General features: G+C 40.6%; 1 pseudogene; it reads left to right on the top strand.

The window, feature by feature from the left end:
* Positions 1 to 5,411: 5,411 nt before the first annotated feature.
* Positions 5,412 to 6,471, top strand: LOC149210795 (uncharacterized; annotated as a pseudogene).
* The last annotated feature ends 2,633 nt before the right edge of the window (positions 6,472 to 9,104 follow it).

The following is a 9,104-nucleotide window of genomic DNA, read 5'->3' on the forward strand; positions in this document are numbered from 1 at the left end:
ATGGTACTGATGAACTCTTCCCTTGACAAAGGTCTCTTATAGGATTTCAATCTATATCCATTGACAAGCAAGGGGATACCTTCTTCATCAATGGTCCTTATTTGCACAACTCCATTTTCATGGCACATTTCTATTAGATATGGGCTCAACCACCTGGTCATCAATTTTCCTTTAAAGTACTTGAAACTGGAGTCATATAGCAGAGCCCAATCACCTTCTTGAAGAAATTTGACTTTGATTTTTTTTTCATGCCAAACCTTTCTTTGTACTTGAATCACTTATGTGTGTAGGAGGGCATGATTCATGAATTCATCTAAACCATTGAGCTAGAGCACCCTCACTTGTTGTGCCTTTGTAACATCCAAATCCAACTATTCTTCCATTCTCAAAGTGTTGTACTCAAACTCAATGGAGAGCGAAGCCTTCTTTCCATAGACCAAGTCATAAGGGGTGAAGCCAATGGTTGTCTTTCAGATTGTGTTATAGGTCCAAGTGGCCTCCACTAGTCTATCAACCCAATCTTTTCTGATGCTTCTCACAACCTTGGTGAGAATGCCTTCCAATGCTCTGTTGGTAACCTCTACTTGTCCATTGGCCTAAGGATGATAATCAGTTGACTTCCTATGTTTGATCTTATGCCGCCTCAACAAATTCTCAATAATGTGTGATGTGAATTGAGCTCCTTGATCAATGACTAGATCTCTAGGGTACTCAAACTTGTAAAATACATTCTCCCTCAAGAACTCAACCACTTTATTTTCTGTTGCTACCTTGACAACCTTGGTTTTAGCCCACTTTGTCAAATAATCAGTGCACACAATTATGTACTTTTTCTGCCCTAATGGTGGATCAATGGGCCTAATGAAATCCATGCCCCACTTGTCAAATGGCTCAAGAGTCACTTGAGGTTGCAAAGGAATTTCATCCCTGGGAGTAGGTTTCCCCATTCTTTGGCACTAGTCACATCAACTGGTATATCTTCTTTCATCTTGGTGGAGAGTGGGCCAGTAGTAGCCATCTTGTAGTACCTTGAAGGTTGTCCTCTTGGTTGCAAAGTGACCTCCACAAGGCCCATCATAACAGGCCATAAGGATGTCAAAGACTTCCTCCTCCCTCACACATCTCCTAAAAATTTGATCTGGGCCTAGCTTGAAGAGATTACCCCAATCCAAGTGAATCAGATGCTCTTTCTTATAATTCTGCTCTTTTCCTTGGAGGACATATTTGGAGGGAACTGTGCGGCCACCAAGTAGTTGGTTATGTCAACAAACCACAGAGAGAGAACTAAAATAACAAACAAATTCTCATCTAGCAGCTGATCATCAATCATTCCTTCCTCACCTGTAGGCACATCAAGTCTAGACAAAATATCTTCAACTACATTTTCTCTACCAAGCTTATCAATGATAGTTAGATCAAACTGTTGTAATAAAAGCAACCATCTAATAATTATGGCATTCACATCAGGATTTTTCATCAAATATTTAATAGCAACATGGTCAATATGTACAAAGGTCTAGTAACCAGTGATGTAGTGTCTAAATTTATTCAAGGAATAAACAACAACTAAGAACTCTTTTTCAGTCACAGTATAGTTCAATTCAACCTTGGACATATTTTGCTGATGAAATAAATGGCATAAGGAAACTTGTCATCTATCTGGCCTAGAGCTACTCCTATAGCTTTTTCAGAGGCATCAACATGGATGTGGAAAGGAAGAGCCCAATTTGGGCCTCGGAGTATGGGTGCAGTAGTCAACTTGTCCTTTAAGGTTTCTAGGGCCTCTTGGCAGCTTTTTGACTAGAAAAATTCAGAGTCCTTGGCCAATAGTCCAAACAAAGGTGAGGCTACTTTGCTGAAGTCCTTTATGAATCTCCTATAGTATCTAGCTAAGCCCAATAAACTTTTGACATCCCTCTGCTTCTGAGGAGTAGGGACCCTCTTTATGATAGCAATTTTATTTAGGTCCACTTGTAGTCATTCATGGGATATTGAGTGACCTAGAACAATCCCTGCATTCATCAAGAACTCACACTTCTCAAGACTAAGGGATAGGTTCATTTCAATGCATTTATTTAATACTTTCCCCAAGTTAGAGAGAGCCTCCAGGAAATCACACCCATAGGGAGTGAAATCATCCATATAAATTTCTACAGAGTCATGGACTAGCTCTGCAAAGATGCTCATGACTGCCCTTTGAAAGTGGCAGGAACATTACATAATCCAAAAGGAAGGACCCTATAAGAAAAGGTACCCCAAGGACAAGCAAAGGTGGTTTTATCTTGGTCCTCTGGGTTGACATGGATTTGATTGTAACCATTGAACCCATCCAGGAAAGAGAAGAACTTCTTTCCTGCAAGACCATCCAAGACTTGATCAATGAAAGGTAGAGGGAAATGGTCTTTTTTGGTGGCTTTGTTTAAATCTCTATAGTCCACACAGATCCTCCATTTTCCATTCTTATTTGGGACCAAAACTAGAGGAGACACCCACTCACTATCTAAGATGGGGTAAATGAACCCTGCATCCAACAACTTCTGTAGTTCTTCTTTAACTATGTCTTTGAGGGTTGGGTTCATTCTCCTCCGAGGTTGGCACACTAACATGCAACCTTCCTTGATGTAAATGTGGTGAGTACACACCGAAGGGTGCACTCCCTTCATTTCCTTATAAATTCAGGCAAAGGCATCAAGATGATCTCTTAGCATGTCACATAACTCCTTTTCCTGATGTGCAGAGAGAGAGGGGTTGATTTTAAATGTTCTAGCTAGACCAAATTCTATCATCTTGACATGGTGTCGTGGGGCTGATTCCGAAGGATTTGAGCAATTAGGTCATCTTCATCAGGTTTCCCCCCTCCTATAGTAGCATCTATGGTACAGATTGGGTAAGATGTGGAAGAGTAGACTTCATCTTCCTCATCCTCTTCCAACCATAAAGGTAAGTCATGCTTTAGAGATGGTTGAGCGGGAGGGTACAAGACCAATTGTTTGGACAAATGCTCATTTTTAATGGTCATATTCCAAACCCTGCAACTTATGTAAGAATCAATAGTGGCTAGCCATGGCCTTCCAAGGATGAGAGGATAACCATTGAACTTGGTCTTAGGTTGGAGAACTAAGAAGTCAGCAGGTATTCCCAAGAATCAATGGAGACCATCACATCCTCAACAACTCCCTCAGGAGCTACTGTGGATCTGTCTGCAAGCTGCAAGATTGTTGTGGTCTTCCTTAATGATCCTTGGAGATTCAGTTTAAGCATAGTCTCCTTAGTCATCACATTGATGGCAGCCCCAAGATCAATCAAGGTATGGGGGACAATGATACCATCAATGTGCACATCTACCACAGGACTTCTAGGGTCTAGATACTTCAGGAAAATCACTCTCCCCAACATTAAGTCAGATAACTGTCCAATGACATTAATGGTAGGGGTGTCTTTCTTTCTCCTCCTAGAATGTTTGAAGCATTTCTCCTTGATTAACTTGTTGTAGATGGGGACATCCTTGATAGCTTGGAGGAGTGGGATTTTAACACACAAGTTTTTAAATTCACCCAAAAGTTCAGTCTCTTTTGGGGTGTGCTGGCTAGGATGGATTAATCTCTCAGGAAAAGGAGGTGGATTGGCTTGAGGAACACTCTCTTCCTTTTCCTCTTCAAGCTCCTTAGGTGGAGATGGAGGTTGATTATCTGGAAGCACTCTTCCAGACTTGAGGTTGATTTCTTGAATTTCCACAACATAGGCAAGGTAAGATGTCTCTCCACTATAGTCCTGTTGTGCCTAATTATTGTTCAGGTTTGGATTTGGTTGAGCGGGAATCTGAGATTGCTTAGGTGGAGCAGGGTTTAGGAGCTGTGGCTGAGATGGAGGTGGAGGTAGTAAGGTAGGAGATTGGTTGTATGGGAGCCTCCACCCCTATGATGGTGTATTCCACTAAGATTTTGGGGGTGCATATGGATGAAATGATTGATTGGTAGGTTGGGAATGGTATTGAGGTGTAAAAGACCAAGGAGAAGGTGTGGACCATGTGGGATGAGCAGGAGGACACCAAGGGGGAATGGATGCATTCTGGTTAAGGTCGTAATATGAATAGGACACCCCTTGTATGCGTTGCTGGTATGGTCGAGGTTCTTGAGGCCTCCTTTGGTTGATATAGCATAGCTCTTCAGTCACACATTTAGTTCCTTGATACATAGCTTTCAATCCAGGCAGAGTAGGGAAATTGTTTGTGGAGTGGTTCTCCTCACAGACCGAGCATATATCTATAAGGTTCAATGAACATTTATTTGTAGGGTGCCTCCTGGTGCATATAGGGCAAAAGACATCTAAGGCTCTTTCTGCTACCTCTTGATCTGTATGGTATCCATTTGCAGAGAAATGATATGCAGTATTTCACTCTTAAAGTCTTACAACATGTTCCCAATTTCACTTTTGATGGATGTGTTGGAAGAGGATGAATTGGCCAAAGATTGAATAACCCTACCCTTCTTTCTGGCTACCCTAGAATGATTTTTGAAAACTGTCTTGATATCATCATAAGATAATTTGTAGATGTCCCCTCCTGATAACATGTTTAGGGTTTCTAGGAGATCTTCCCCGACCCCTCTAATAAGGACTAGCTTGAGTGATTCAGGATCAAGGGTGCATCTGGCCCTTTTGTAGTTGAGTTGGAACCTTTCCTCATAATCTTCCAAAGATTCATCATATCCCAAGGTCATTCTAAAGATTTCCTCTTTGGTGTCTTTGGACCTGTTATCACTCAAGATTTTTTTTTTTAATTTTTCACATCAGTTCGATTGTTTGTCAAAGGGTTGGTGTCAATTTCGGGTCTAGTCTTTTCATCTGGTTTTAGAGTCTAAATAGTTTGAATAGGAGTATTGTTAAGAGTATTGTTGGTATGTATAAAGGGGTCAATTCTCTGTTGTAGTCCATCACTGGTCTCACACCGCACCTAAGCTCTATATACCAATCCTATTTCAAAGTTCATAGCACAGAAACCTCGGTTTAGGTGATTTCGTAGCGGAAAACACCGATTTTGCACTAACTGCGCTACGAAATGGGGAATTCGTGCTGATCCATAGCACATCTCACCCCAGCTGTCATATTTTCTGCAAGAATTTTATGGGAATAGCATGTGTAAGGTCTTACATGACGGTCTTGACACGTGTTCTGTAGCCTTCTTCCCCCTCTAACTAGCCTTTGTTATGAATTTTATGGCGCCCAGGAGCAACTGTAAATGCTTGCCAGACAATCTCTGAAACATTGCAAGGCCAACAACACTGCAGCTTAAAAGAGATCCATATGAGAAGTCCTATTCTTCCCGTTGCATGAAGGAATCGCTGCCAAAGAAAAACCGCAGTCCAAGACCAAAGTTGTTCAATAGCTGTGGCCGTTCATTAATTACGATTAGTTATATGGTTGAGTCGATCCAGAGCCACAATGAGGCAGAAGGTGGATTTCACTGTGATTCGGGTGCCACTGCACAAATTCAAGCAGATTACATGCCTGGAATTATCACGTTGGATGGCAAATCACAGGACTGGAATAACATCCTTGGCCACTCATTTCCTCTCCGCCCAGCCCTCGATCCAGACGAGGATAAAGAATGTACAGGCGGTAAAATGACTGTCAAGGCCTTGCATGATGGTCACAATATGTTCTTCCTGCTAGAAGTACCGGGGGAATATTGTTATGTGCAAGGAATGGAAATGAGCTGCCCTTCTGTATCACTCATGTTCCAAGTTGGCGGTAATGCAACATATCATAATATGGGTGCTTGCAAAGAGACGGTTGATAGTTGTACAAACAAAAGTTGCGGTGATCATGAAGTGGACATAATGCACTTTTCAATAGGAACTGCAATTCCAGGTCGTTTGTATGGCGCCAACATAATTGATAATACAAATGGCACTGGAGGAGATAGGTTTGGCCATTTGGTTGATCTATATGCATCCACACGGTCGGTATCTTGATGGATTGGGTCCTCAAGGAAATGGAAATGGTGCTAATTTTAGTGCGCATAATGATTGGCAGGGAGCGTGGTGGCATGATTTGATTGACAATTCCTTTGGTCTTCTGGAGAATGCAAGCCCATATGCATCAACTGGTAGCAAAGGGACTTACACTTTTGAGTTTTCCAGGCCCCTGCGCACATCTGATCGTCTTCAACAGGATGTTCAATTTGTTATAGGACAGACACACAATTTCTCGGCTGCATTTTGGTACCCTGTAAATGGGAATCCTTGGACTAAAAGTAGCAATTATTCTGTTAGCTGTGTCACACATTACTGTTGCGGGAAAGCAAAAGAGTTGCCTGTTCCCTTTGGACAGTTAGCAGTTGTAATTGAAAAAAACTACAAGCTCATGGATGCTGCCTATGATGGTGTCAGTGGAGGTTATGTTTCCTTGGGGGCATTGTTGGGTATATTTTACCATCAGTTTCCGTCTTGTTTGAAAAAGCTCAGAGACTAGAAGAATTTTCTATGCAACTACCAGATATAATAATCACCACTGTAGACAGGTTTTCGGTTAGGGGAGTAGTTGGTTCGATTGTAGATTTATGGGTTAAATATGAAGCTGAAGTGAAGGAAGTTTTATCAAACGATAATGCTACTAAAGCTGTTGTTGAGGATACCCTTGATGACGCTGAACATGGTTCTGTTGATGATCATATATTCCTTGGGAAAAAGGAACCTTCTGATTGGGAATCTGCTCTGCCAAGAATCTCAGAAAAGAAGGAAGGAAGGTAAGAGTCATTTTGAAGTTACAAGACCCATTCTATCGAAGGATGGACTATTAAGATATCTCCCTGTGGTTTATATGGGCAACCTTGCTAAACTTGAACAAATATTGGAAATAATGGTAGAAGCTGAAAAACTTTCATTGAAGTAGGATTCAATGCCACTTCCACCATGCAGAACACTTGGATATTTGCTTACCAAATGGTTGGACGTGTTCATGAACTTTAGTCAATGCCAATTCAGATATCCATTGCATTGTTGATTGTCTTTGGCGTGATTTGACTTGCTGCACTGGCTTGGCTACTATGATAATTATGATGGTTATTTGTCTATTCCTAGCCTCTAAACAACAGAAATATATGACACAGGTACTCTCTTCCAAAGATAACCGTATGAAGGTCACTAATGAAGCAATAAGCAACATGAAGATTATTAAGTTGTAGGCCTGGCATGAATGGTTTCATAGGAAAGTTGATGCTGCTCGTGGTAAAGAACGCATTTGGATAAGGGGGCTTATGTATTATGCTGCTATAACCATTTTTCTACTGTGGTTATCACCGCTTGCAGTTTCTGTTATATCATTTGGCTCATGTGTACTGATGCATATAGAGCTTACTCCAGGCCGAGTTTTTACTGCAATTGAGACTTTTCGCATACTCCAAGAACCTCTGAGATCCTTTCCTCAAATAATCACTGCAGGAGAACAAGCTGTTTTAAAAAAACTCAGCAGTTTCGTAGCGCGCTACGAAACTGCTGTAGGTGATGATTTTAACGCAAACAGGCAGTTTTGAATTATAAGCGGGAATTTTGAAAAGGGAACACCTAAAAGGCATACAAAGCATTATCTGAAGATATGTAACAGTGAACTAGGTCAAGACACGTGGAGATAATATGGATTTGAATCCAACCTTGGATGCTTGTCATAAAGGAAACATATTTCATATTTATCACACTTCAGGATATATGAAACAGTTACAACTTGCAAATATTTTGGCTTTTACGTATGCAAACGGTGGACAACACATCAAAGACGTGGCAGTTTGCTCCATTTTGGGGTAATTAAAAGATAAAGGATATGCTTCATTGGATCCGAACATGTCAAGGCAGACTAAAGACCGATACACAGGGACAGTTTCATATTTTTCAGGGTATTGGAAAGGAGGTGTCATTAAAGATCAAACCTGGAGCGTTGAACATCCATTACAGCTAAACTAAAAAAAGACCAATTGTCAGAGAATGAGCCTGTTTTCTCCTTTTTTCTCGTAGGAGCACTATTTTGATTGTAATAAATGATTTGTTCAGCATGATGTCGAATTAGAATCCTAATTGTTTTAGGATTCTAGAGCTGTCCAGTCAACAGTCAGTTGTATTTATTAGTTAGTTTCAAATGTTAGTAGGTGTCATCATAAGCAGAATCGAATTCCCCTCATGCTGGAGGAGGAAGCTCGAATTAGTTAGAATAAGGATTCTATATATAGCTGAAACAGCAATGTAATGGGGGTTGGATATTTTATAAAACAGAGTATTGTTTTGGCTTATGTAAAGACAGAATTCAGTAATATAAGTTGGTTGTTTTTCTTCTCAGGATTCATGAGGGATTTCCATGTTTAGAATGTGTGATTTATTTTTTCCTTAATATCTTTTACAGTTGCATATATGTGTAATCACTCAGAATTCATTGATCATGCTCTGACTTCCTGTATTCATGTATGAACTGTGGTTTTATATGAGTTGTGTTCTGAACATCTAAATGCTAAATGCCCTTACTTCTATGTAAAGGCAGTCTCATTATTTACTGAAGTATGATTGACTCCATAGGCCCAATGGAAATTAGTTTAATGTTTGTCCAGCCTTCATATTTGTTAATGTTATTCCACAAGAGTTAGCCATCTTATTAATAGTCAAAATCAATAACCCTTTGAGAGAGCCCTCTCAGGCTAAGGAGGCTAAGCCTTAGTCAAAAGATTGGTTTGAAACAGTTACTTGAAGTCTTCCTGGTCTGCAGCCTTCCAGGGCTTGATTTTGAGATAACATTTTGGTGCGTCTGCCGGGAGCCTGAAGATTACTCATTCCCGAAATTATGAAGCTGAACTTCTGAAGGTAGCAGGAGCTCAGAAGGTTTTTGAGGCTGCAAATCTACCTTGGCGACTCCATTGTTGAAGAATTTGAAATTCATAGATTCATGGTGATTCCACTGGAGTTATGAAGGACCCAGATGCTACCATTCTTATCTCAAGGTATGCATGCATAGATTTTTCAGGAATTCATGGTTTCCCAAATCATTTTCCCAAGGATGCATATTTTCTAAGGAATGGTCCAAAATTCAATGGAGAAGATTTGAGTTTAACTTTGAAGCACATATCA

The sequence above is a fragment of the Pinus tabuliformis genome, chromosome 1_2, assembly GCF_031772625.1.
Source record: "Pinus tabuliformis cultivar Carrire ecotype Pingquan chromosome 1_2, CPIR1, whole genome shotgun sequence".
Classification (NCBI taxonomy): Eukaryota; Viridiplantae; Streptophyta; class Pinopsida; order Pinales; family Pinaceae; genus Pinus; species Pinus tabuliformis.